The 22,978-nt window shown below is 36.4% G+C and overlaps 1 protein-coding gene and 1 long non-coding RNA gene across 4 annotated transcripts in view; one reads left to right on the top strand and one right to left on the bottom strand.

Moving 5' to 3' along the window:
• The window catches only part of LOC145671312 (uncharacterized), a 220,144-nt gene that overhangs the window by 104,725 nt on the left and 92,441 nt on the right, over positions 1 to 22,978 (bottom strand). The gene's annotated exons all lie outside the window — the stretch shown is intronic.
• Positions 3,213 to 22,978, top strand: part of LOC145671929 (uncharacterized) — a 61,713-nt gene continuing 41,947 nt past the window's right edge. Inside the window, exons 1-4 of one of the 2 annotated variants that reach the window (XR_014128583.1) lie at positions 3,213 to 3,285; positions 3,773 to 3,985; positions 6,877 to 7,328; positions 9,708 to 9,855. This is a non-coding gene — a long non-coding RNA (uncharacterized LOC145671929). The remainder of the gene's footprint in view (positions 3,286 to 3,772; positions 3,986 to 6,876; positions 7,329 to 9,707; positions 9,856 to 22,978) is intronic. The other variant, XR_014128584.1, reaches the window with a different exon arrangement.

Genomic DNA, 22,978 nt, shown 5'->3' with positions numbered 1-22,978 from the left:
ACGTTATGAGAATAAAAGATTGATAGCGGCCACATACATACAAGGCCTGATGAACATCGAATCAGTTAATAAAGAAAGTGCAAAGAACTTAAAAGAATTTATTAATACGGTCAGTAGAAATTTGAATGCGCTTAAGCTTATGAACTTAAAAACTCCGCGAGATGAAGTGAACAGAGACGGAACGATGTTCTGTTGACTGGACCTACTATCCAACAAGATATGTGCTCTATTGTATTGCGTTTAAGAACGCATCAAATTGTATTTAGTGCAGATATTGAGAAAATGTACCGACAGATAAGATTGCACCCTGGCGATACATGCTTTCAAAGAATACTATGGAGGAAATCAATCAAGGAACCAATTAAAACTTATGAATTAGTAACTGTAGCTCTCGGGACAAGGCCTGCACCATATTTAGCAACACGATGCTTACAACTATTGGCAGAAGAAGAGGCAGAGCGCTTCCCAGTTACATCTAAAGTAATCCAACGTGATTTCTATGTTGATGATTTGGCGTCTGGAAGTCATGATGTCGAAAATGCGCTTGTGTTACAATCAGAGTTGATCAATTTGTTGAAGAGCGCAGGATTTTGTTCTACGAAAATGGAGTTCAAATCATCCTAAATTGTTAGAAGCTGTCTCACCAGAATTGAAAAAGACGGAAACTCCATTTCAATACAATCGGAATGACGGGATCAAGACATTGGGTTTAGAATGGCATCCATCATCAGATAAGTTGTTGATTTGTAGTAAGGCACTGACAAATACATCATTATCAAAAAATGAAAGAATTACAAAGCGTGAAGTCACAAGCATCATTGCGTCAATTTTCGATCCCTTGGGACTGATTAGTCCGATTGTAATTTCTTTCAAAATGTTTTTCCAAGAATTATGGTTATGCAATGTACACTGGGATGATGATTTGCCTGAAAGACTATTGGAACGTTGGAATCATTTATTCGCAGAGATACCCATAATCACAAGGATACAAATTGATAGGTTTGTCTTAGTCCAGGACCAAGTTACGAACATTCAGATTCATGGATTTTGTGATGCTAGCGAAAAAGCATACGGAGCTTGTATCTATGTAAGATCAGAAAACAAGATGGGTGATATAAATGTTTTTTTATTGTGCTCAAAATCAAAGGTTGCTCCAACCAGAAGAGTAACGCTTCCACGATTAGAGTTATGTAGTGCAGTACTCTTAGCGAAAGTTGTTAACAAAACCATCCCTATTCTTGATATGAAAATCGATGAAATTCATTTATTGACCGATTCTAAAATTGTGTTAGCTTGGATTGCATCACCAGCAAATCGTTGGAAGCAATTTGTAGCAAATAGAGTTTCGCAAATTCAAGAAATAACCAACATCAGTGTTTGGAAACATGTTTCGTCACAACAAAATCCTGGAGATCTCATCAGCAGAGGAGTAAGCACTACACTTTTACAGCATTCCAAATTATGGTGGCATGGACCTGAATGGATAAGGAATTCAGTGTCATGGCATAATGAAAATTCGTCGATGGAAATAGAGATTCCAGAGAAGTGGATAACGTCCAAGACTGTATTGGTGAATATTAATCATACAACGAACTTTATGGAAAGGTTTTCCACTTTAGGGAAGCTGTTTAGAGTTGTTGTGTATTGTCAAAAATTCATTTACAATGTGACACATAAATCTACAAGAAGGAATCATGCATTATCAGCTGATGAGATAAAGGCAGCCTTACAAACATGTTTTCGAATTGTTCAACGTACTTGTTACAGTGAAGAAATTCAAGATACGTCATCAGGATCTCCCGTATCCAAAAACAGTTCATTGAGAGATTTACAACCATTTATTGATAATCAAGGTTTTTGCGAGTAGGAGGAAGTCTTGAACATTCTGATTTATCTTATAGCAATAAACACCAATTGATCCTCCCTCGTGACCATCATTTAACTAGACTTATCATTACAGCAGAACATTTGCGTTTATTGCATGCTGGACCACAATTACTCTTAGCATCTCTTCGAGAAGAATATTGGATTCCACGTGCTAGACAAGTTGTCAAAGCAGTGCTACACAGATGTTTGCCGTGTTTCAAACTGAAGGTTTTAACGTCAGAACAATTGATGGGTCAGCTTCCACCACCTAGAGTGACTCCTTCACGTCAATTTTGTAACACCAGAGTTGATTATGCTGGTCCTGTGATCTTGAAGAATGCACCTAGAATTCGTACCAGATGCAAGGCATACATAGCCATATTTATTTGCTTAGCAGTTAAAGCTATTCACTTAGAATTAGTAACTGATCTAACCGCATCAGCATTCATAGCAGTACTTAGATGATTTATATCTCGAAGAGGAAGGTGTTCCCATATTTTCGGTGATAATGGATCCAATTTTGTCAGGGCAAATCATGAGTTGAATTCATTGTACAAATTATTCACTTCAGAAGGGTTTCAGGATTCTATTAGTGAATTTGCTGCCTCAGAAGCCATCACATGGCATTTTATTCTTCCGAGATCTCCACATTTTGGTGGTCTCTGGGAAAGTGCCGTCAAATCAATGAAATATCATCTAAGGCGAGTAATTGGAAATACTGCACTCACATATGAAGAATTAAGTACCTTATTGACCCACATAGAAGAATGTCTCAACTCGCGATCTATCACCATTTTCTCGAGTGATCCTACAGACCCTAGCTATCTCAGTCCTGGCCATTTTTTATTGGTTCGCCTTTAATTCGTTTGGCTGAACCTGATATAACCGATATTAAGGAAACTTATCTCTCTAAGTGGCAACGTATCCAACAGATGCAACAATACATATGGAAACGTTGGTCTACAGACTATCTCAATGGACTGCAACAACGCAACAAATGGATGAAGATATCAGAAAATTTGAAACCGAATAATATAGTGTTAGTGAAAGAAGACAATCTTCCCCCTTTATCCTGGCAGTTGGGAGTAGCCGACGAGGTGTACAAGGGTCAAGACGAACTTGTAAGAGTAGTGAAAATCAGAACAAAATCTGGGACTTACAAACGTTCAATAACTAAATTAGTTCCTTTTTGTTAATATTGTATGAGTTTATTGTGTTATGTTCCTTAATTGTTCATTGTGTCCAATCAAGAGAGGAGAGTATGTTAGGAATTTCTTTTGGTTGTAACTAGTTTAGCATTCGAAGATTGGCAACACTGACAAAAAGAAGAAGAAAAAGAAGTGTAAGTGAAAGATCATAGTTGGTTGGATGCACACATAGACATTTAACATTTATCCAGTGTTTTTGGTACAGTTTAAGGTTTAGAATATTCTGTAACATCTAGTTTTGTTCCAGCTTTTATCTTGTGGATTTATATAGTTCATAGCATATAGTAGTATCTTTCAACATTAAAATCGTTGGCATAAAACTCAATCTGCATGTTTCATGTGGTATCACCAGGCCAAAGATTTTGGTAAATTAAAACAAATAAGTTTCTGGATTATGGTTTGGAAAGAAAAGAAGTACGGAAGGAAAGGCCGCTTTTTCTATCGAAAGGTCGAATGATATTTTTCCAACCACAGTACGAAAAGAATATTGATAGATGTGGGATTTCAAAGGATTTTTATTGGCATTTCAGCTTAGAAACATATCCTTCCGTCTAATGATATTATGGAAAAAGCATTTTTTTTTTGTTTAGAATTGCACTTGATTCCCTCCTCATTCATTTTCTTATTTCAATTACAAGAAGTACTTCAAAGAAGTATAGTTAATTCTCACGTCATTGATTTACTTGTTTCCATTATAGCTACGTATGTGGCAGTCAACGTAAGCGAAAGGCTTTCTGGAGAAACGTCTGATATAGCAACACCGGGGAAGACCAGAAGTACCGAAGGCACATATATAGCCAAAAGACTCCCTAAACGGAGGAGTGGTACCACGCCATCTAGATCTGGAGAATATGAGAACGTAGATAAAATAATTCATCAGCATGCAGTTGAATCCTGTGGACATCACACAAGTAAGTTCAGTTTTTAAATGTAACGTTTTCCTGCTATGCCCATTTTTGTTATTTATCTAGTGAAATTAAATATTTTTTACACGGAATCACGGCATTTCTGTGAAATCGCTGCATTTACCTTTCGGTAATAGACTACCAATGCTCAGATAAGCTCTATAAGTCGTTACGAGCGCTATAAATAGTCAGGTTGTATTAGCTCAGGTAAGGATTCCCTAGTTTGTTCATTACATTGCAAAACGGAAATATTTACTTCTGCTGTCTGTAGTGAAATTTTCGGGCACCGAGTGTATAAAGGTGGTGGCGGCGAAAGGGGAATTGGTGCCCCGGGCCAGTTAAGTCGATGAGCCCCCTTATTGACTTATATACTGGTATTTTTCTTCCCGGGGCGAGGGCACAGCTCGATGTCGCAGTGTGCAGGAATTTCCCTACATTTCCCTAACACCCCCAACACCATTCCAAATTTCGATAGACACCCCCCAGAGAAATTCACTCCACATACCTTTAACATCCCCCTCTTTTCAATTTGCAATAATTACTCGAAAAAAAATGTGGAACTTCCTTGCGAAGACTACAGATTCGTAACAACTGTTTTAGAAAGGCCCTGTTTTGTTCACTGCAACTTACTTTTTTTTTTTTTTGTTAAGATTTGACATCTGCCACACCCAATACCTAAATATTTTTTCGTTCAGTTTATCTCTGAAGGGTCAGCTAAAGATAGAAAAAGTGTGCGTCTTCCTGATTCCTGGAAATAAACACAAGGTAACCACTGGAATGTTGAACAAGACAACGTGTAACCCAGTCTGCGAGAGTTTCTCTCTTTTTCAACAAGGTAGCAAATAGAAACTATTCCGGTGTAACATTATCAACTTTTATCACAGAGTGTATATATAACTTTTTATCAGAATGAATATATATAACCTTCAAGTTTAATATGGCATCTTTTTGTTGTTTACTTTGATGTAATATGGTTTCGCGTTGTACGAGTATGTGTAAAATATAATAGTTTAATGTAAAGAGAATCCACCGTATGCAGAGTCATTCTGACACATGATTAGTGTCATGCTAAAGGGCTGACTACTACAGGAAACATATGTTAGTCGAACTCTTTAGTAAGTCAGTAATCACACGTCAAAACGACTGCATAAGGCCCCATATGTTTAGTTTGGATGGTCGCTGGTCAGAACGAGAATCTCTGGCTAATATTGATAGTGACAGAAGGTTTTATCTAACTTCTGTAAAGCGAAAACGTTAGGAGAAGTAAGAGAGAGAAAAGAAAACCGATCCCACCTATTTTCGATTTTATAAATGTGCACCTTACATAGTAACATTGGCATTTCACTAGTTGGTAAGGGAGCATGTCCCCTTGGCCCCCCTTAAGTACGGCCCTGGATAGATGTGGCATTTCAAAGAATTGGTATTGGTGTTTCAGCTTGGGAAAATATCCTTCCGTTTCCTGATGTTATGAGAAAAGCACTTTTTTTAAAAAACAATTTTAAGAATTGCACTTAAATCCCACCTCATTCAGTTTCTTGTTTCTATTATAGCTACGTATGTAAGGCTGACTATACACTATAAGATAGATCCTAGGAAATCTCTTACGATTTGTCCTAGAGTCAAAATCTCAACGTGTATGGCATCAGATCGCATGTCATTTCCTGTGTTCTGAAAGATCCTATGAGATTTCTCTTGTTTAGAGCACGCTCTATTTCGGAAAGAAAATTCGCAAGATTTCGATTTAAGCGACATCAGGTGAGAGAAAGTGAATACAAAACAAGTGAAAACACAACTGATCTTCTGATTGTGTAGGTTTACTTTAGATGTACCACTCGATATAATTATTGAAAAAATATAATTTGTCACTGTTTCCTAAATGATTTGCGTTGACCGACATGAAAATATCTCACATAGCATAGACAAAATTCCTGAAGGAGACCATCAAAAGCATTTGTTGATAAACTACATTTTTTTTTTTTTTTTTTTTACGATTTGCGTACAAATACGGGGTAAGGATGTATAGTATAAAAAGTATACTGCAAAAAACGCAAACCAAGTTGTGCTAGGTGGCCTCTGAAAAGTACGAATGCTATCGAACCCAGTCAGAAGCGGGGGCCCGAGCGTCAGCTAGGGGATGCGAGCAAAGGAAGTGGGCGCATCAGTGAACGTAGTGAAAACGAGTGAATTTTGGCAATGATACGAGTTTGAATAGCACTTATCATGATATCGTGGTAGTAGCGCTCCACTTGTAAACATAAATAATAGCTTCTGTAAATTATGCAGAAATACATTGGTGGTGGAAACTAGTATCACCGGTCATCTTTCATATGCACCCAGTTAGGTAAATGTTTCGCAGAAGGGGTCCAGAAGTTGGCAAAATATACCAAATTTACAGGAGAAATAGAAGATGCAAGTACTTAGACCTAACTAAATCTAACCTAATGAAATTAGCTAACTTAAACTAACCTAATATTAATAGAAGTAAGCGAAATTCTATCACTTTTTGAGCTGGACCCATATACTAATATAATCTAACGTAACATAACCGTAACTAACCTAAACCAACCTAAACTAATGTGAATAGAAACTACCGAAATTGTAACATTTCTTAGAAAAATTAGCTGGTCCCTTTGTGCTAAACATTGTCTCTCACCTATTTTATCCGTCGTTAAAACATTTATAATGATTTTACACTAGTAACCCTACAGTTGTAAACATAAAATACAGGTGTATTACTTTGTATTTAATAATGTTGCTTGCAGAAATTTGTTCCTTATAAATATGTCTTTTTATGCGAAGTATTAAATTTTACTTGTAAATCTTCTAAAATATGGTGCGCCAAAAGTATACCAGCACCCTTCTTACTTTTATCCTTTTTTTCTTTTTTCTCATTTTAGATGTATCCAATTTAACAATATAGCGCCTGATATTTAAAAAAATGTGCAGTGTGGTTAGCATAGTAATTCTTCAACTTTGTACTTTTATTAAATAGAACTATTTCACAATGTTGATAAACCTCATTCCGTCAGACAGGAAAACTCTTCACGTGTATGGCACAAAAAGGGTAGGATTTCCTACAAGATATGTCATAACATTTTTCCGAGGATAGATCCTAAGATATTTCCTAGGATTGATCTCGTAGTGTATAGCGCGCCTAACAAGCTTTCTGGAGAAACGTCTGATATTACACGAGAGGAGACTAGGAGTACCGAAGGCACATATATTGCCAAAAGGATCCCTAATCGGATGGGTCCTAACAGTGATGCCAAACCTTCTGGATCTGGAGAGTATGAGAACGTAAATGCAGTAATTCACCAGCAAGTAGTTGAATCCTGTGGACATTGCACACGTAAGTTTATATTTGAAATGTAAGGCAAGTAGGCCTAATTTCGCAATAAATTTCATATTTGCGTATATTACCAAATATATAATTGGCAAATAAAGCAGACTTGATTATTTTGGAGGTACATATTAACCTGACTAACTACATGTGTTGTTGCTTTCTTGCTGCGTGTAGAAATTTATTAATGTTCCGTCGAAGTACAAAATACAATTGGTCCCAATTTAGCAATAGGTGTGCCTACTTCGCAGTACTACCTATTTGTTACTAATTGCACTATCCTATAGGCCTATTTGACATAAGTGTTAGAAACTGATAACATCTGAATTGCAATCTGGACACATCGATATTTTTTCATCATAGCTACATTTTATTGGTCATTATCAAGGGCGCCCATGTTGTGGTTTTCAAGGGGGCAAGTATAAGCGACGTTTCAAAAATGCTTCAAATTTTGCTGTAACTAATGTAAAAATTCTATTGCATTTTCGATATTCTGAAGTACAATTTCCTTTAGGATGACGAGCGCCCTACCTTGCCCCCCTGATGGGCGCTCTTGATCATTATTAATTAAACAAAACATTAATCACTTCATATAAATTATTATACCAGCTAAACAACAAAAACTACGAATGAAACCAATTCAAAATCATTACACATGATGGAATAGGGCCTAGCTGCAATATTAGCAATAAAACTCGAAGAGAATTGAGTGCTCCAGTAAGGCTATAAACAAATCAGGCTTAGGTAGACATGACAGATCAAGTAGAAAGGATCAAATTTTCAAAGAACAAGAAAACTAATCATCTTCTTCCTTGCAACCAAGGCACATGAAATCAGGCCCATAGCGCGTTAAACATTGAAAAAGATCATAGAACCAATCCAAGGAATGGAGACACCGGATCTATTTCACACTTTCTTTCTCATCTTTGAAATGTTCTCCACATGATTGGCAGATATTATTCTCACTTCTGCTTTTCTTCAGGTGGGAGCACGCCTACCGAAGTAGCCAAGACATTTCAGTAGTAGTTCGCCTATGGCCGGCACTAGACCTATTTCGGACCTAAGGAAGGTTTTTGTCCCCAAAACGTCGACATTTTACCCTTATTAGGTAGGCTTTATTTCTGGGCCAATCAAAGGGGGGGGGTTTCTGACTCCGTAACCCCCTCCCCATTTTCACCTACAATACAACTGTACCACTTCCACGCGCTCACATTTGCATTCTAATTCATCGGCAATTTATTCAATTAAGAGACTCCTTACATTCATATTCCTGAAGCTACACCCATTCTTAACTGTTCTAACCCTTGCCCCAGTAAAACCCTAAAATGTCGTAATAATCATTTTAAATCGCAACAACCGTTTACAGCAGTAAGTTTTCCAAGACAAAATATTTCACCATGCTATGGGTTAGGTTTCAGAACATTGCCTTCTAGAAAGCTTGTTACAACGAAGTCTCCTTGCCTTTGCTTTCTCGGCACCAGGGCTACAAGAAGTCATACCGAACTTAAGCGTGTACTGAACCGTATACGATGGTTACGGATATTTTGCATATATCATTACGTTCCTTGTGATTTCCTCTACACATTTAATGCACATGATATACTATGCTCTAACATCTACATTGCAAATACCGGGTGAATAAGCAGTTGTACTTCATGTCCCAGTAAATACAGCGTGTTCCTAAAAGAAAAGCCAGTTTCTAGCGTCAATAGTACAGCTGTTATCTGCTCGTACTTTACGCGGCTGTAGGAGCACGGTGGCTCAGTGGTACTGTACTGCTAGGGGAGTCAATCCCAGGCTACGTAAGATTGTAGTGGACAACATTGGTTCCTGAGTTCTCTCATGTTCTTTTCTTTCTTCTCAGATGCTCATTCCATCAGTTATTTAACCGTCACTGACATTAATCATCCGCCTCTTTAAGTGTAAAACGCATTCTGTGAGGCGTAGAATTAGAGTTTTGGCTTCATTTACGTGGCTGTGAGTATACCATTCGGAAGAGGAGCCAATCAAGTTTAAGATGCAAAAATGCAATCTCTCAGTGTGTGAGTCCTTTGTACCTTCCACACATCACACTGTGGCATTCTTCCATGCTCAGATTGCCTTCTTCTAGCGATTTTCCTCGTAAGAGTAAACGTAAATGAATTCTTTTAACGTATCTGCAACTTGATCAGCTTCTCTTCCTAATATCAGAAGTTACAATCTTTAGGACAGTAAATACCTATTTATTTTACTTATGAAAACCTCCAATTATTATATGAACATCTTGTATTTAGAAAACTTGAAAGCAGGAGAGGACAATTAAGGAAAATATTGATGTTATTGTTTTTATTCACATATCTTAGTTTCGGAATAAAATTATTCGACTTGGTCTTTGTTTATATTTTCCAGACATCCATATTCGTCAGTATTGGTGGGAAAGCAGCATATATGGGGTATATTATCGAAATTGATGATAAATGAAGTAGCCCTGACTGTTAATCTAACAGGAGAAAACGGAAAATACAAGTTGGAAGACCACTGCTGTCTTGTATATATGGTATGGACATACAGCTGTTTACGCCTTTCTAATGACTCTACAATTAGTGATACTTTGGTTTTCTATGCTTTATATTTAATTCAATTTCTATCAACTACCACTTAAATTGAATGTCTAATTGTGTTGTTAGTAGCAGATTCTTTGCTAAAGTAAAGCCCGTCTCACACGGAACTGAACTAAGACCTCAACCCAGGCTACAACTTAAGAGAGTTGCTTAACTCAAACTTCCATGCAATTTCTTTTATCCTGAGGTGATGTAGGGGTCTCGGACGATCCTTAAAACTATGTAGGTTTTACCAGCAGAGCCTCTCGTGGTCGCTGTATTAAACAGACGAAAAACGTGTTATGCACAGGGCAATCAACTGTCGTAATCGTAAATATTATTGTTTTTCTATTTCACAATATGAGTTCATCCGAAGAGGATGAAATAAACATAGCAGCGATATTTGCTCTGTTGCTGACACAAAATCCGCCCTCCCCCCCCCAAAAAAAACGAGTGAGAGAAAAGGAGTTAAGAAGAGCTGGTGGACCAGGGATTGAATTCTTCGCCGCAATAATGCACAGGAAAGCACCGTATTTTCAATGGTGAATAATGAAATACAGTAATTGTTAAGAACAGCTACTTCTCATCTCCGGTGCACGAGAATACTTCTTACTGTTGCACTAGCTACAAAATTGATTCTATTTGATGTACAAGTGGTAATGCAACACATAAGAAACCCAGATGATGTTGCATTCACACTTCAATATGGAGTGAGAATGCACCGTGATCTAGGTTTGTTATGTGTTGTATTACCACTTGTACATCAAATAGAATCAATTTTATACCTAGTGCAACAGTAAGAAGTATCCACGTGCACGAAATATGCGATATGGGTTCAATTGCCTAAGTACAAGGGCACTACACAAACATATATATTAAGTACAAGGGCACTAGACAAACGTATATGTTAAGTACAAGGGCAATATTTAGAAATGCAACGAAAAGGAGAATAACGGCCAGAAAGCATTCATTTTCACATACCTCAAATGGTTGGAGGATATAATCTACCCACTTCCAATAGGAAGTTGTGAAACCGCGTTGTGGGGGGATACTTTTTTTTGAAAAGAAAGGAGGCCAGATGTCCGACGAAATGGTGTCTTTTGTTTCCATATCGCGGAATGCTGTCCTTCGCGTCTCGCCACAACCGGTCGATATTTTGCGTATGAGCGCCAGTTTCAGGATCTACGAAATTCAAGCTATGATTCACGCTGAAGTGCTGAAATCCAACCTCAGTCAACCTATCGTATGACTTCCAGCAGTCGCTATGAATGGTTGTACCAGGTTTCACCCACTGTTGAAGAACGCTTAACAGCTCTTCAGCACTTCGGTTCTTGACGACACACATGAATACATTGCCAGAACCAACCTCATAACCTCCAAACACCCATGTGCCATCAATCACACGACCGCAGTGATTTTTCCGTTTCCCGAACTTGGACTCATCTATCTGAACTGTTATCCCTGGACCCCCAAGTTTAGTAGAGGAATCCATAGCCCAGCAAACACAAACCTCACGACAAAAGCTAAACCAATCGACACATGTGGGTTTGGAAATATTGAGATTCATAGTAGCATTACTGATGTTTGGACGACTATTCAAACATCAGTAACCCATAAGGCGCGTCACCGTTAAAAAATCGAGTTTAGCCCTAGAAAAAAAAGTTTCCTTGAAAAGTGAAGAGGAAAAGGAGCACTTCGTCTTCCTCTTCGAATTTCCAATGAAACGTGTTTTCTGACAACGAAACACATTCCTTTCCTTACAAAAAACCGCATCCCTACAACATTTGGAACATAACTTACCTAAAGGAAGTACGCCATGCTGCTGCAAAAGTTTTATACTCTCATCTGTCCTCTGTTTTACCGTCATTTCCACTATGGCATACTCTGAGAAGGAGCATTCAGAGCACGCCGGTATGCACATGAGGATACCACCCGCCATTTCCTTTGTCTTCTTGCTCTTCTTCTTACAGACTACAGCTGTCGCCACCTACATCAATGCGCACACGCACAGTTCCATTCATGACGTGGCATCGAACATTTGAAAAGCGCAAAACGCCTAGGTAAATAAACAACGTTGACAACACAACGAGAGCGGAATACACACACGTCTTCTTTAATTTCAAATCACTCATTAACTAATTAAAATTGGGTATATTACCAACTTTTTAAGTAGGTAGATATTCAATGAATAATTCCTCAAAGTATGGCGTTTCTCGTCCTTCCCTAAATGGGAAGTACGGCTCCTTAACTATAACCTGAAATACTTACAGAAGTTCCTCGTTCCTATAAAAAAAAATCTACAGAATGGATTATTCAGCATTCCATTCGCTGTTGAAATTAGTAACTCCGAAAATTCAGCAGCGAGATACGAACATGGAGGAGTCTGTATCAACTGAAAAATGGTCTGTAGATCCTTGGATCCACCAGATTGAATAACTGAAAATCAAATGATTTGTCCAAATATGTAAATGAGGGCAGTTATCAGACGCGAAAAGCTAAAATAAAGAAGAAAAAGCAATTTTCTAGTATAGGTACTGAGTGAATCCGCTCAGCTCAGTACCCACAAAAAATGCCCACCCAGCCCCTAAAGTAAACTTATACGGCGCCGGGAACCTATCTCGTACACTACACTCGGAATTCTTGTATTATGTCAGCATTGTAGAACAGTTACCTAAAATTTCAAGAAAACCACATAACAGTGATGACAATTAACTATCATTGTTACTGTTTTTGGCGCATCACATCTGAATTTTATATTTACAAGTGTAGGATTACTAGTCTAAACTTATTACAAGTGCTTTACGACGGATAAAATAAGTGAATGTTTCCCTTGTCCAGGCAACATTGTTTTGAAATTACAGCGAGAAATAAGGTTGAATGTCGTCAGGCGCTACTCTTTTCTGATTGGTAGGTGTGTGCAAGTCCAGAAGAAAATATAAATTGTTTTTATTTCTTCCAAGTCAGGATCCAATAAGGACAGCAGAAAATTTCAACCTGAACTAGGAACTTAACGTAACCGTAACGTAACGAAAATAGCTCTCTGTAACAAAATTATTGGTTATTTAATTTCGGTGGGTACAAGTCATAACACCCATTTTCGCTATGAGGCAATAACGTTATTCAAGCATGTAACGTTTTTGTACCGTAACTAATTGAAGGAACAAATCTGTTTCTGGTATGCTTTATAACTCTTCTGGGCAAAAAATCCAACTTTTGTACCACCAGAATGAGATTCTTTCCTATGCGGGTATCTAATGGAACGAAAATGTGCGGAACAGAAGCTATTTCGTTACAAAGACTATTTGCCACATGAGTAACACAGTTGATCAGACAGGTTTGGTAAAGGTATTGTGTTCATAGTTATAGATCTTTGGAGAGTTCCTCGGGCATGGTATCAATTGTATTGTTCTTCAGAGGGTCACATTGAATTTCGTCCTTCAGGTGGTGAAATAGAAAGAAATTTCACTTTCATATGTTATTATTGCAAATCTAAAGCAGTAGGGAGAAAAAAGAACTTGATCGATTTCTGTAAATATCACAGGAGAAAGTCAGCCACAACGCAGGTGGAACCGTGGAAGGGGTAGCAGGGTCAGGGGGAAGCATAGAGTGAGCCAAAGGAACAAAGAGGGAAAAATAGACAATGTCTTTCATTCTTCATCTTGCTTTATTTCCATAGCGCTCTTCGCTGTCCACAACAAGAGTAGGATTATTTGATGTGAGACCTGTTCCATGAATGGGGGCGCAAGCCTGTGAAAATCATATTATTATTATTATTACTAAAACAAAACAAAATAGCTAGAAAATTGCGTGATGCATGGCCACGGGATAGCGGAGTTTGCTGATTCTTAATCCAGGCAGATCCCCAATTGGTTCACTATATTGAGTAAAGATATATTATTATTATTATTATTATTATGTCTAAGGAGCGTAGGCTAGTGGTTAGCGTTCTTCCTTCGCAAAAGAGAGATCCTAGGTGCAAAGCTTGTGGCTTGCTACCCTGACTAATTACACCAGTTTTTTGGCGGTTCCACAAGGTGAATGTCGGGATGTTATCTTTAAGCATAAATCCTGCCTGATTTTCTTCTTTCCTTTTCCCACTATTGATGTTAAAATATTCTGTTGTAAATTGGCCTTAGAGGCTGTATTTGAAATATTGTTACATAAATAAATGAATGTTTAGAGCACACCAGGCACGCGTCCATTTTTTTTAATGGATCCAAAGATTTTGGGGGGGTCTTATACGTATATTGTAGTATTTAACCTGTGTTATTCAACATCTGAAAAGCCTAAGTAATTGTCAATTAGTGCCACATATTTCTCAGAAAAAATGATAGTGCTAGAGATATAAAACACTATTTTTAGGCCATATCATTAATTTCGATATGAAACAAATATACTTGTGGTAAGAAAGTTCAGAAACATTCGTCGACCTACGAAGTTTAGTGAGGGCGGGGAATCTGAATTCAGTAGACCCCACGTAGTTCCTGGTTTCAATTCTCAGTAGGAGCTAAAGTGTTACCCAGCATTTTGAGACAATGGGAAAACTTCCTAAGTTGAGACTACGGTAGACTAGCGGAATCTGGTTACGTGCTATGTGTCTTCCTTTCACTTGCAGCAATAATGCTATTGTTTAGGGTTAAAATTCTTAAAGTATACTGCGGGGGAAAGTGGAGTAAATTCAATCCCATGTTGCAAGTTTACACATGTGCATGGAAAACAATATTTCAATTCAAACTATGTAAAATATTTTTATGACAAAAGTTGGTGTATACTATATTTTCTTTATGACATCTTGTATATCCCTCAATTTTAGGTTAAAATCTGCCAAGAATAAAAGTTTAAGTTCACTTTTCTCCATAATTTTTTTAAAAAATATATGTATGGTCAACGATAATTTTAGTTAGAAAGTATTCGATTTTGGGGTAATTTGGCGTACTTTTATTTGAGGCTTCCCGATTTTTATTCGCTCTGCTCTGAGTTAAAAGCAATAAGAAATAAATTAATGAGTTTACCCTTCTAGCCCCCATGCATATCTTTTAGAGTTCAATGGTAAATTTCCTATAATTCATTCGGTTTTGATACAATATAATGTTGTTGTTGTTGTTTTTTTTTTTTTTCATAATCCCCAGTGCTTGGAATTAAAATCACTCAAGAATGAGCGGTGATTTCAACCCTCTTCCCCCTGAACTTAAAAAATATTTTTCTCGATAATTTCCGTTACAACTACAGCGAGAAAAAATCAGTGATACGTGAAATTGTATGTTAAATTTGTATTATCCTGTAGTTTTTGGATTTAACGTACAACAAACGTATAACTAAAAACGCATGTTTTATAATACTTTCTGCATAAGTATTCCAATTCCATCTGTACATACTTGTAACGTACCGGTTTACCGGTAGTGATTACATTATATTAATACCGGTATGCATATATTGAAATTCGTTACATGTTTGATGGCTCCCGTATTGTGCATTTGTGCCATTTTATTTTATTATTGTTATGTTCGTGTGTTTGTGTTAATTACATAGGTTAGTTGCTGTTAGGTCGGTTTGGCACACCTTGGCAAACCTTTGCTTTCTCTGATATTTCGTAATTATATAGATTTAGGCTATTATTCTATATCTGAGCACACGTTTGACTTGTAAAACCTATATTGTTAGGCGGAATATAATTATGTATAAATAAATTAACCGGTGTCACAATGTGCATTGTGCTGACGAAGAACTACATTACGGTAATACAAATATAATTACGATAATAATAATGAAACATTACCAGTACATTTCAAAATCATATTAAATTGTTGAATAGAAGAAGGGGGGATTTGTATTACACACTTTATTAATTTGAAAATGGTATTATTGTTACTCACCAAGATTTTCAATCCAAAATTCTTGTATTTTTATACTTAATTATCAATAGAGCATTAGGCCTAATAATAATGACAATTCAGTGAAGCTTTAGTGAAGTTTTCTGCTGGGTACTATCAAACTCAACTGATTAATAATATTAGAAGTATTAGGATTATATTTATAAACAGTAAAATCACTAAATTGGGAGAAAGCAAACATAATTCTAATGATAGTTGTTGATATACTGATTTTTCTAAATTAATGCAATTAACTATAGTGTGAATTAATAATTATACATAAAATAGGCAATGCACGAGTAGTTAGGTATAGAAGAAGAAGAAGAAGAAGAAAGCAAAAGACCAGCAGGAAAGGGGGTGAGAGAACTCGATGTCGAAAATTTAGTATATTATGAAATTATTGGATTGGTGCCATTAACCTAGATAAAAAAAGTGATTTGGGAATAACCTTAATAGTTTCTTTCGGTTGCCGAGTTCTCACAAAATTTTATTTAACATTTTCTGACCTCCACCCCCGCTGGTCATTAATGTTTGCAAACCGCCATGACGGAAGCAAACCCATAAACTCAGTTTGAGAAGACGGGTGACAGCCGAGATTCCCGGCTTTTGGAGAAGGGAAAGTGGGCTGTTATCGGGCTCCTTAAGACTGTAAGTAATTGTACCTGGCTTCCAGGTAACCTGATTTTTCTCATTTTTAACAACCACATCTTTATGGAGATAAAAGTTCGTCTTCTAGGATGGCGTCGGTGACGTAGGAGTGTATTGTGGAATTCAACAGTTTGAAAATTTTTATAAAAACTAATAACTCTTGGAAATAATCTTGCGAAAAATGATCAATATAAGTACTATGGATAGCTAAATTTCATTTGCGTTACGCATCTCACTTATCTGCCATAAATGTCTCCACGTTACTATTAATCTTTACAGTCAATTCAAAATTTTGCATGATAGAATGAATCTTAAGTCGGAATGCATTTAAATATAAGCGAATTTACCCTTATTGCGTATTCGGTACATGTTCTTAGTTACTGTAAACTCACGGTATGATTAGCTTAGCTCCGGAATATTTTATGAAGGTTGATTTCACCTTGTGGCTCTTAGATTTATATGACTGACAAACTAATGAATTGATCCACTACATTAGTATGAATTTTCTTGCATGTTGTAAAAAAGAAAAAGTAAATAAATAAAACAATAACGTTCCATATTAGTATTGAGAATATCCTGTCACGTACTTACGTTTCTTATCATCAATCATACCATATGTACATAATTCGCTGTCCATTATTATTTTTCTTTCTTTTCCTTTCTTTTCTTTGTAGTGCATAAATAAAATATTTAATGTGTTGTCCGAGGGCGTGCTAAATGCTTAAGCCATATCTGATATATGCTACAGTTTTAGAACTCAGTTGGAGTTATACAGTAGCAACACAGATTGGAGGACATTGTAGAATATGAGTGACAGTTAGATAATTAGGGCTATGTCTTCAGAAATGGAACGTTCAGTTTTTTCATAGATAATTAAAAAGGGGATGGATCAGTATTTGGTAGATTTTTTTTCTTGTGTGTAAAACCAGTCATGATACGAATTTAGTCGAAGAGCAATTATTGTAAAGTTCCGTAGTTGGCTACTCAATATCAGTCCTGGTCTGATATATTGTAACTAATGTACCGATTCGCTGAAACTGTCTTGTGATTATCAAATATATCAATTGAAGTATCGATATGCAACTTTATGAAACTGTTATAAGATACAATTGTCTTAAGTTATTAATCAAACTGGATTTTCTTTTTTTTCAAACTTGTCTCCGTCTTGTAATGATAAACCGACCTAAAATAATAAAATTGTTATTCTAATGTGAGCTTATGATTTCGAATAAACTAATTTGTTAAATAGTAATGTGAACAGGGATACATATAGAGGTTGTAATAATACGGAATCTTACTGCTGGTTTACTGCTTAAGCAAGAACCTAAATGTCATTTTTTTTCTAGAACCGAGTCAGTGCGTTATTTCGTTGGAACAAAGCAGTATTACAGAACTTAGTTTTTTTTCTTTATTACGTATTCAAAATTTGTAAATTATCATAGTGTATGATATTTAGAAATACTCATCACTCTGTTTTATTGGATTTTAAGAATCTTTAACGAAGTGGTAATCCAATTCAGGAATTTTGATTTATTTTCGAGATTTTCTCATTCCTGGAAAAGAGCGTTTTACAAAGTGGCGACCCAAAGCCAAGGATGATTATTAACTTCGCTGTAGTATGTAATACTGGTGTGAGATTCTGTAATAACAGTGGGGATAATTATGGTAGATATTGGAGATGCGTGACCCAATTACTATGTAAAAAAAATGAGTGAAGTATCAGTGAGACGACATGAACCAGAAAAGTACAGTTGTTGTGATAGCAGTAGTGCTAAAGACAATGTAGCTATTTGTTGTGAAAGCTGTGACCAATGGTTCCATATAAAATGTCTGAATATGTCATCAGCTGAATTAGAGATTCTAAGACAATCGGAGGAAAAATGGTATTGCGTTACATGTAAAGTGCAAGGAAATAGAGAAGTAAATACTGAAATGAATGTACGGGCTGAGATCAATGCTGTTGTAGATCAGGATGACATTGTTGTTACTGGTAGAAAAGAAAAGCCAAATAAATCTGTCCCAAAAATCGAAATAGGGGGTGGTCCTGAAATGAAATGAAAATGAAATCTTTAAGTTTTACGTCCCACGGTTATGCCGGTTAGGCTAAAGGAGACGGTGATGATGAGTGATGAATGAAATGGTGGAATGAAGAAAGTGGGAGGAAACGGGAGAACCCCGAGAAAACCCACGCACACGGTGTTTGTCCACCACAAAGTTCACTTGGCGGGGGCTGGGATCGAACCCGGGACCCCAAGCACCAGAGGTGAACGCTCTACCACTGAGCCACCGCGGCCCAGGGGGTGGTCCTCTTTTAGATAAGTTAACAACGATTATTGCAGGGTTGAGATTTGATATGTCCTCATTTAGAGCAGAAATAGCGACAAATATAAATGACTTAAAAACAGAAATGTCATCTATCAGAACGGAAATTAGTAATGAAATGACAACTAATATAGGTGAATTAAAATCAGAAATGTAAAAGATGGGTAATGACATTGTATTTCTTAAGGAATCTTTTTCGTCTATGAAAGGGGAGTTAAGAAATGAAGTATCGCAGCTTAAATCTGAAATTGAAGAAACAAAAATTAAATTTGGAGAATCTGTAGTTGATGTTCAGGAGAAATTTTCTAGGGAAATAACTGATATTACTAGAGATATGGATAAGGTTAAGTCTGATGTAGGTATTTTAAAATTAGATCTTAAAGAATCGACTGAAGATATGGATTGTAAATTAGAAACTGTTACCAAAGAAATATCTGCATTGAAAGTTGAAATTAGTAAAGTTAGTGTAACTGTAGAAACAGAAACAAAAGTTGTAAAAGAGCAACAAGCTGAAGAAACCCGGAAGCTGTATGAATTAAATGAGTGAACAACGAACATGGTGAAAGTGTTAGAAAAGGACGTAGTTGATGCACATCGACATGGGCGCGATTTATGCAAAAGAAATACTGAAAGTTTAAAGACCTTAGTATATGATCACCTAAATAAAAATAATTCAGATCAGTCGAGCCCCATTGACCAGAATTTAATTGGAAAAACATCGAAGCCTGTTAGAATCGAGAATAACATGTCTAATGAAAACAATGAGACTCCGGTATTCATGTTAGATGGGACGCGAATTAACCGAGAAGAAAACGTCGTACACATAAATCTATCTTCATCATCTGACTCGGATGAAGAGAGAAATAAATATAAAAATAAAAATAAACGGCTTAGGAATAAAACCGGTAGAAAGAGGACGTCGTGTCGCGAACCGTGCGTCATGCAATGTAAAAGGGCAGACATAGTTGTAAATGATAATGTAGAAATGGAAACTTCAGATCTAGATAAGACAAGTAAACAATGGGAAAACTCCCTCATACAAAATGGGTGCGGGATCTTACCTGCGCGAATTACATCACTTTCCACGATTTGACGGACAGTTAACTCAGGGAGTGGCACAAATTTTTTTAGATGATTTGATGCAGACAATGAATATGTATGTACTAACCGATAGGGACCACCTATATATAATTGCAAGATGTTTAGAAAAGTCAGCTAAGATTTGGTATAGAAGTGTAGTAAATCAAATCAAAACATTTCAAGATTTTGTCAGATTATTTAAATTACAGTACATATCGGAGCGAATGGAGAGAGCACAAAAGCGCCATCTCTATTCGTTGCGGTATGACAAAAGTAAACACTCTTCTTTGTTGGGATTCGTTCGGCATATTGTAGAGAAGTATAACTCCATTGTGACATCGCCTTCTGATCAGGAATTAAAGGATCTAATATTAGATTGTCTTCCAAACGAAGAATCGAAAATTTTAAAGTTAGGATCGGTCACTACCGTGCAGGATCTAATACTAAGGATAGCGGAATTAGAATGTAATCCCAATTCTTGTCCAGATTTCAGTGGTGTAAAATTTCAGAATAGGAAACCACAAATAAGGAAGACTTTTATTTCGCAGTCTAACTCGACTCGAATTGATAATGCTGTTCAAACAGAACCGATGAAAAACGAAACTTCAGGAAACGAGAACCATTTTCGAACTTTAACTAGTCAAAATTTTAGAAACAATAATGGACGACAACGTCAAAATTGGAGGAGGAATCGGAATTTGAAATCAAGCTGGGGGACGAATGGAGTTAACAAATTTAGACCTATGAATGGAGTCCAACCTTACCCTTTAGTGTATGGAAATGTACCAGTCCCTTATGCTGCACCTGGAATGTATAATTTGAAACCACCATATGGCCAATGTCCTCCGGTTCCTATATTTAGTTCTCCTTTCTCTTCTAACATGCCGGTGGTAACTTCGGTTACTTCAGCATTACACCCGCCGTATCCTTCTGTTACTGCCGAGTCGATGAATAGTAATAATATTTCTACGTTCATGAACAACTCCGTTCCTGTTTCGGAAAATATCAAATACGTCATATCTTGATTTCTCCATACAAACCAGGGGCTAACGGGATCCTGGAACGTTCGCATCGAGAATTGAACCGAATAGTAAGATTGTTGTGCAGCACGGCTGTTGACAGATTTAGGAAAAAATTTCCTTGGCCTCCGGAATTGCAGAATATGGAGAATTCAAGACGTCATATTCAGGTTGAACCAAGATAGTTTTCGAAAAGAAAAAGAAAATTACAAAATAACGTGGTAGAAATTAAAGAAGGAAATTTAGTAATGGTTCGAACACATTTTCTATCGGATGCGTTCAAAAGAATTACTCACAAGTACATGCCTGTTTATACCGGGCCTTATGTTGGTACAAAAGTGCATCATAACTCTGTTTCGTTAAAAGATTTAAAGGGGAGAGAAGTACCTACACAAAATTTAGAAAATGTGAAACTTTTCAATTGTTCTCATGAAAAACGGGACTAGCTGTTAAAATATTTTAAATAGTTATATATATATATATAAAAATTGTTGAATTTGTTTTTCCAGGCCACTGGGGAAAATGTAACGTACCGGTTTACCGGTAGTGATTACATTATATTAATACCGGTATGCATATATTGAAACTCGTTACATGTTTGATGGCTCCCGTATTGTGCATTTGTGCCATTTTATTTTATTATTGTTATGTTCGTGTGTTTGTGTTAATTACATAGGTTAGTTGCTGTTAGGTCGGTTTGGCACACCTTGGCAAACCTTTGCTTTCTCTGATATTTCGTAATTATATAGATTTAGGCTATTATTCTATATCTGAGCACACGTTTGACTTGTAAAACCTATATTGTTAGGCGGAATATAATTATGTATAAATAAATTAACCGGTGTCACAATGTGCATTGTGCTGACGAAGAACTACATTACGGTAATACAAATATAATTACGATAATAATAATGAAACATTACCAGTACATTTCAAAATCATATTAAATTGTTGAATAGAAGAAGGGGGGATTTGTATTACACACTTTATTAATTTGAAAATGGTATTATTGTTACTCACCAAGATTTTCAATCCAAAATTCTTGTATTTTTATACTTAATTATCAATAGAGCATTAGGCCTAATAATAATGACAATTCAGTGAAGCTTTAGTGAAGTTTTCTGCTGGGTACTATCAAACTCAACTGATTAATAATATTAGAAGTATTAGGATTATATTTATAAACAGTAAAATCACTAAATTGGGAGAAAGCAAACATAATTCTAATGATAGTTGTTGATATACTGATTTTTCTAAATTAATGCAATTAACTATAGTGTGAATTAATAATTATACATAAAATAGGCAATGCACGAGTAGTTAGGTATAGAAGAAGAAGAAGAAGAAGAAAGCAAAAGACCAGCAGGAAAGGGGGTGAGAGAACTCGATGTCGAAAATTTAGTATATTATGAAATTATTGGATTGGTGCCATTAACCTAGATAAAAAAAGTGATTTGGGAATAACCTTAATAGTTTCTTTCGGTTGCCGAGTTCTCACAAAATTTTATTTAACATTTTCTGACCTCCACCCCCGCTGGTCATTAATGTTTGCAAACCGCCATGACGGAAGCAAACCTATAAACTCAGTTTGAGAAGACGGGTGACAGCCGAGATTCCCGGCTTTTGGAGAAGGGAAAGTGGGCTGTTATCGGGCTCCTTAAGACTGTAAGTAATTGTACCTGGCTTCCAGGTAACCTGATTTTTCTCATTTTTAACAACCACATCTTTATGGAGATAAAAGTTCGTCTTCTAGGATGGCGTCGGTGACGTAGGAGTGTATTGTGGAATTCAACAGTTTGAAAATTTTTATAAAAACTAATAACTCTTGGAAATAATCTTGCGAAAAATGATCAATATAAGTACTATGGATAGCTAAATTTCATTTGCGTTACGCATCTCACTTATCTGCCATAAATGTCTCCACGTTACTATTAATCTTTACAGTCAATTCAAAATTTTGCATGATAGAATGAATCTTAAGTCGGAATGCATTTAAATATAAGCGAATTTACCCTTATTGCGTATTCGGTACATGTTCTTAGTTACTGTAAACTCACGGTATGATTAGCTTAGCTCCGGAATATTTTATGAAGGTTGATTTCACCTTGTGGCTCTTAGATTTATATGACTGACAAACTAAT

Source organism: Thermobia domestica, chromosome 15 (assembly GCF_964235325.1).
Source record: "Thermobia domestica chromosome 15, izTheDome1.hap1.1, whole genome shotgun sequence".
NCBI classification, from domain to species: Eukaryota; Metazoa; Arthropoda; class Insecta; order Zygentoma; family Lepismatidae; genus Thermobia; species Thermobia domestica.
The sequence above is the reverse complement of the archived record's forward strand: the minus strand, read 5'-3'. Positions and strand labels throughout refer to the sequence as shown.